Raw genomic sequence first — 7,164 nt, 5'->3', positions numbered from 1 at the left:
TTTCAACAGCTCAAATTTCTGTTAATATTCCGACGAGTTAGATTGAACGGGACACGTGTCAACTGGACGGAGATTGAGGTTTCCGAAAACCAAAGCAAACCTTGTGAACCAAACTGAATCCCGTTCCAGCGATCCAGATCGATCGTTGGGATCGCAACACGGCCGACACGTCGGTCGACGAAATTTACTATTCGCTGATCGGGAGAGGTTAAACCTTCATCGAGTCATATCTCGTCTCAGGATTTGGCCGGGCGTTCGTTCGTCCCTGCTCGCTGTCGTTGTAACTTGCAACGAGCTGTCGTGCTGCCGCGACCCGGAACTGGCCAACACAATGTCGGCCCCGCTCGCTGCAATTTACTGCTGATGGCAGGTAATTCCGACGGCTGATAATCGCGGCAGCATCCGGCGACCGACTGATCCGCACAATAAATACGGATACCTGGTCAGTCGGTGATTAATGTTCGCCAAACGTTGGTTCACCTACGAATTTCCAATATTTGCGATTTTTTTCTTGAATCTTTCGAATCTTCGCATTATGAGGACCCTCGTAATTGTCTCCATTGTCATCTTCTGCCTAGCCTTTCTCATTGTTCAGGTAAGAATATAGCAATTCTCGTAGTTCTATGATTAGTGTCTTTATTTTTGAAGATGATAAGAGAAGAAAATATTTTAAGAAAAAGACTAGTGAATTTATCAGTCTCGCCCAGTTAATATTGTAACGAGTACTATACCTTATATATCTTATATATGTTTGGGTGTTACGTGATTTATGTATATCTTTGCATTTTTAAATTTCCAACAAATACACGAAAATGCTAGTTATCGTAGATTTAGATATCGTACGATGTACATCCACGGAGTCCAATTGTAATAAAAGTACATTTCCAGCGTGTTCACGTAGGTACCATAGAGATATGATAACGTTCTACGCGAACGTGAATGCAACATTTGTTTGTTATCGTTCTATAAGAACTGAAGACATTTTTAGCGTATAGAAACTTGGCTCCCTTCTTAACAGACCGAAGCAGTTCCCTAATTGCAAAATGTGGATTTGATGAACAAATTCGGTGGCCAGGACTCGCTGCATCGCACCATGACGTCTCTAATGAGTTTGTACACGAAGCTGACTCAAGAGTTTGAGACACTGATCAGACAAGGGAAAAGCGTCAACCAAGCCATTCCAGAGCTAATAAAACTGCTACCCAAGTATGATGTCGTAAATTTCAAGTCGGCCGGCTCGTATCGTGTCAACCTTGGCCTCTACGTAGATTCGATGCAATAAAAAGTAGAAACACGGAGAAAGTGAATTTTTTTATTCGATAACCGCGAATGGAAGATGAAGTGGTTGGTTCAGACGTGACTGACCTCGGACGCTGGGAAATTAAAATTTCAAGGTGAGCATGGAGTTGGAGTTGTAAATTAATGCGGTGCGAATTCAGTGGTAGAGCAGGAGGAAGGATGATGCTTGACTATCTTTATGAACGGTTATCGAAGTGGTCTCGAGCGGAATCGGCGTGTTGATTGGATGGAAGCTCGATCAAACGACACGACTCCTCGAGACTCCACGTCGTGCGCGCCCTGTGTTCGCGATTGAGATAGCGACCGCTTTGCGTACAGTCGGCTGAAGAGTTCCTTCCACTTCCACTTTCACTCTGGCGATATGTCTAGAACTTCTTGCGTCAGATACGGAAATATATATTTCAGAAAATATTGAAGTATCCAATTTGAGTATTTATCGCTTGGAGGATGAAATCACTGCACTTGAGTTAGGAACTTAAATTGAAGATTTACGTCTACACAATGAAATTGAGCAATTTAACTTGCTTCGATCTTCAACTAAGGAATAATTTGCAGGAATCGACATCTGCTATTCCACATTTGCATTTCGAAGTTCTCTTGCTTTCTGTACAAGTTACTTGTTTCTTTTTTATATGCTGAAACCAGTGTACTGAAAATTCAGCTGTGAAGCGATTTACAAATTCGGCCGTGTCTGTGTCGTCGCGTATCGCAAATTGCGCGCGGATAATCGAAGGGACCGGAGCTCTGACGAATTCTAGCGAAAATTTCACGATGTCGGGAAAGCGAGCCGCGAAATCAATTTAGCGAAACAGCGGCTGCGTGTCGGATAAAATAGCGACGACGGATCTCCCGGGAAATTTAGAACTCGACCCTTCCAACCCCTTGCGTTCCTATTTTTCCCGGGGTTGACGCGAATCGAACAACACGGACATTGAACTTCGCCGCGGTTCAACGACTAGTTTCGTCGACTGTACCACGCGTAACCAGGTGCAACGCGACGCTCAGACGTTCTGGAGCACCTACCACTCGGCCGCGACTGCGGAGGGTAGGTAAGAGGGTAGGTAGGCTGCAATCCCCGTCGCGTAGTCTGCCATTCTCAATGCCGCGCTGGTAATAACGAACTCTGAGCAAAAAAAATGTCAGCGAGTTTTCGCGGGGAACGTTCCTTCCTTAACTTGACGATGCTATTGTGGATACTAGACTGGTTTGGAAACGTGGTACAGGGGGTAAATCTTTCAGACCGGGTTGGAGGGATTTATTGGAGTAGATAATAGGGAATACGAATGTTGTTTACCATTTGCTTGTTATCCGTTTAGTTTGCCAAGCGAGTAGCGTTTAACGTTAACGTAGAAACTTTGTTCGTGTTTTTTAATAACCTTCAACAACAGTTGGATTAATACAGATTAAATACAGATAGCAAAGTGTACGAAACAAGCGTAGAATTCCATAATAGAGGTAATACGCTCGTAATTTCTTTGATAACATCTTAACACGTAAGTTTTTATATAAATGAAGAAAAATTGTTGAAAAAATTTGAAATCAGCAAAATGATGACTTAAACCTTTCCTAATTTCACGTGGACTACGTTATATTTAAAAAAAAGTGCTTAACATCGACGTCAAAGAACGATCGAATAGTGAAATGAAATCAAGAAATTTGCTTCTTAACACAATTCCATTAAACCAAATCATTTGTCTAGAACGAATTAGATTATGTTTCCACGAAAGTTGGACATTGGCTTTCAGATTTAAGCCAAAGCCACTCTGGGTACAAATATCTAAGGTATTCCTGAGTCTGCAAATCCTAATATTCCAACAATTCGATTCACGACCATGTAACGACACTTAGAAGCTACGCAATTTAAACAAACGACTCGGTTCCTTCGGTGGAGGATCAGGAACGAGGAGATGGTATAGGGAATGGGAAACGCGTCGCAGGTGCAGTCTGCGAGCAAGGACGAGGACGGTGGTTACAGGCGGATGGGAGCGGGCACGACGTTAAGCTCGAGGGTGGAAGAAACCTCGTACGGAGGGGGTAAGCGAAGTCTCGTTAAAAATACACGCGTGACAAGATCCTTTACACGGCGCGACTTGGTCGCGTGCTGTAGCCGGAGAGGCTGTTTTATGGCCCAGCACTCGTTAGTAATTGAATACTTCGCCGAGGAGGAAACGCGCCGGTCGACATTGTTGTTCGTGGCTTCTGTCTCGCGCTATTCGCTCAGCCACGCTAAACGCGACGATACTCGCACCTGCTCGATGTCTACCATCGCTTTTACAAGGAGATTTCTGAAGAAAGTGTGCTATGCCTACTTTCCTATGTACTAACAAGCTTGTAGACTTTCTTTGGAAGCAAATTGTAGAAAGCGGTGAATTTGTAAACTTCTTGAACTTTGCACTGACATTGACAGTATAAAAAGTCTTTGTCAAGGTTCATAGAGACTGATTTTTGTTTGTGAGTCCTTTGAGAGGAAATTCCTTTGTTATATAGTTTGAGCCGCTATACGATGCTAGCTGTAGGTGTAAGACTTTTGTCTAATTCATGTACCAATTTCCATGATTGCATTGAATCTATCCGAAATGATCGACCAGATTTGTTTTTCGTTCAAAAACAGTTTTCCGAAAGACAAACAACATTTGAGGCGTTGTTTTATCGATATGAAATACCTGGTTTGGTTTACGCTTAGAGTCTTTCTGCCTTTTACCTGAGTGGAATTTAATGGTATTATAGTAAAGTGAACGAAATATCAGTAAAATTGCCAAAGTAGTTAATACGTACGAAGTTAAAATACAAAATGCACCTTTTTCATTACTCCGATGGCAGAAGAAGAAGAAGAAGACGAACGTTTTCGCGTTTCAGGGAAACATTAGGCTCGGTTTCGAGCGTGGAAATTCGATAAGGGCAGCCCGCCTGACCGGCCAATAATTCTGCGGCGATGCTTTTGCACAGACTTCCGGCGAGTCGCGATATATCAGTCCGGCCGAGGCAAGCCGGAACCGGAAACCGTCAATCATAGGACTAAGTTAACGCGGAGTCCGCTCTACTCGCTCAGAGAACCGCCGCGCTATATCGTAACGCGAACTATTTTATGGACCCTTCTCCATCTCCCTTCTACCACCCACTCTACCTGGTTCCTCCTTCCGTGTCGAGCCGCCTTTCCTCTCATTCCCAAACGTATACACTCACGTATATTCCACAAGCCATCGTCATCCCCCTAAAATATACTTTCGAGCATGGAGCATCGATTTTTTCATAAATAACCGCCCACCTGGCTACCCCCAGCCGGTAAATCTCTCAATCTGGCTATCCTCATCCCTAAACTGCGTCTGGTTAATTCCATCGGACCGCTGTAAGCCTGGATATTGGGGCGGAATCTTCCCGGAGCAACGTGTCTCCGCTTCTAACGGCCTATGTTACGGTTCTTTGATGTACAGCCCAGAATTTTTATATCGGTTATGGTTGGCAATATGTAAGAACGTTTCCAGGGATAGAATATGGGTTGAAGATTGGCTAAACTGGTTAGGAGGGTTATAAACGTATTGGAGTCGACGAATATGGTTACGAAACTATAAAAATTATTTATTAGCATGCGGCATACGGTAATATTAGGTAATGAAAAGCTAACATCAACGTGTTAGGTATTGAGAAGAAACAGGGTACGAATAATGACCAACGAATATAAACCTACAATATTACAACTTTCTAAATAAAGAGAGAGAAACATTATGGAAGAATTGAAAAAGGAATATATGATGGATTCGAAGAAGCAAAGTGACGTTGATTTTTTGATATTTGAACGAAACGAAGGTGAAAGAGCGTTGATTACGGAGGAATATTCGTGGGAAATTGAAGAAGTTGGCGCGTGGTAGACCCGGGCTTGATCTATCAAGGAACGTGGCCTGAATAATTGCGCCGATGGGCTCGGTTTTCCCTCGCAGGCTGAAAACGGGCCGTGCTATTTTCTTGCTCATAAAGGTCGAAATTTTACGGAGCGTTTTACACCCGGTCATTAGCGAAATCGGTGCGGCGGTAGCTTACGTTCTCGCTTTTACGGGCAACCCTTCCGCCTCGGCCACATTGAGAAAATAAAACCAGGGCGTCTCGTAGCCGTTTCACTTTTAATAGAAACTCGGTCCGTTCATCGTCCGAACGAAGAATATAAAAAGGGAAGTGAAAAAAGGGGTAGGAAGTGCGCGTATAACACAGTATCTATAGGTTGTCGATACTGTTGCATGCTTAGAGCGTCGTTGACGTAAATAGAGTGCGGAGATCGTAAGTTAAATACGATCGAGCCTACTCGAAGGTCCGTCTCGAGAGAATGGACCTTGCACGTGACGGCTGTTCGTTCTAGCAACCATAGAACCTTACAATTTCGCCTAAGCTTTCTTTTAACGCGTCTTGTTTTTCTTGGAAAAACAGTATTTTCTTTTAATTCCCCAATTTCAACTTTAGTTTAAAAAAGTTGCAGTATAATTTCGACGCTAAATAAAACTATAGTTGGATGTATTAAAATAGTTCCGAAGCATAAAAGTATAGTACATGGTAGCACGATACAGGATAAGATAACTCAATAACTTGTAACGCTGGCGTTAACCGGACATATGTAATGTTCCATATTTTTCCACATTAGAAAGTTCATTTTCCCATTTGTCTTTATTTCATACCCCTGCATTTCGAAATCCTAATGGTCCTGATTATGATATTTGAACTTTGTGTCAACCATTTGCTATAAACAATCACAGGAAATTCCTATTCCTACAATAGTTTATCAAAATGAGCACGTATGTTCGAACAAAATACGAAGTTTCGTTTCCACGTGGCGGATTCGTGACAAATTTGTAGCGACGTCGCGTCGCTACGTGGATGAGAATGAAAAAAACCCATCCGGGTACCGGTATAGCCAGGATGGCTTCTTGAAAAACGATGATCCCCGGATTCGATCCGGCGGTATTCAATCGGATACCATCTCTGTCGCTAATCCCACTTTTGATGGAAACAAAATTGGCCGGCGCGGTGCGGCGTGCCGGGGCCCGGGGGCCGATACAATATTCGCGTTAGGACGTAAAGCGTCGTTTCCAAGTGTTCCCTCGGCTGAAATATTGCGACGCGTCGCGCATACGCGATGCCCCCTTGCGTATTATGTAGATACCACTGAACTGGAAATAGCAATAACGACCGTTGGATCGGTGACATTTCTGCCTTTTTCCCTCGTCCAACCCCCTCGCAGCTCTGGTTTTATACCCTCTATCTGCCAGCTCGTGTATGTGTTTATTTTTTCTTCTTTTTTATATCATTTTTCAGTTCACAATGGGTTCAGGTTCGCGACAGAAGGTTAGCCGAAGCGTCCAGCCTCGTCACGAGTCTCCTCGTATTTTTTCCGGGTCACGTGAGTTACGAGGCTCGGCCGCGAAACAGTGGTTAAAGGCGGCGGACTCTAATTCTTCCTGGGCGGACGTTAACAGCCCTGAAAGGATAACCACGTAGCAACGGTACGTGATACAAGATACCGGTACTGGCTATCTATAATTCATGTAATCAATTGGCGAAACGAAACGATAACTTAGCCGCGGTCCGCCATTCGCTTTTACGACCGTTTCATCCTGCCAGGGACACACTTCCGTGATGGTCGTCGGTTGTAACGTTTATCGGCCAAGCCATGACTCCTCCGGCTAACCGGGACGATCCCAAGAAATTAATAGTTCACGGGATAGAATCCTTCGATGTCGGTTTAATTACTTACTCGCGGTAAACGATCCTGATTCGATTTGACGGTTTTCAAACGGTGGTTGAGATATTGACACAGGGGGATTGTGGCGTTCGTGGATTACACCGGACCCGAGATACCCAGTCTGCTTGGCCTATGTCGTC

General features: G+C 44.0%; 1 long non-coding RNA gene across 1 annotated transcript; it reads left to right on the top strand.

Annotated features, from left to right (window-relative positions):
• The first annotated feature begins 287 nt into the window (after positions 1 to 287).
• On the top strand, positions 288 to 1,302 carry LOC126922003 (uncharacterized). The gene is made up of 2 exons (XR_007712623.1): positions 288 to 595; positions 1,019 to 1,302. It is a non-coding gene; the product is annotated as an uncharacterized LOC126922003 (long non-coding RNA).
• Positions 1,303 to 7,164: the final 5,862 nt, after the last annotated feature.

This window comes from Bombus affinis, chromosome 11 (assembly GCF_024516045.1).
Source record: "Bombus affinis isolate iyBomAffi1 chromosome 11, iyBomAffi1.2, whole genome shotgun sequence".
In the NCBI taxonomy this organism is placed as follows: domain Eukaryota; kingdom Metazoa; phylum Arthropoda; class Insecta; order Hymenoptera; family Apidae; genus Bombus; species Bombus affinis.
Note: the sequence above shows the minus strand (reverse complement) of the source record. Positions and strands in the feature narration are given on the sequence as shown.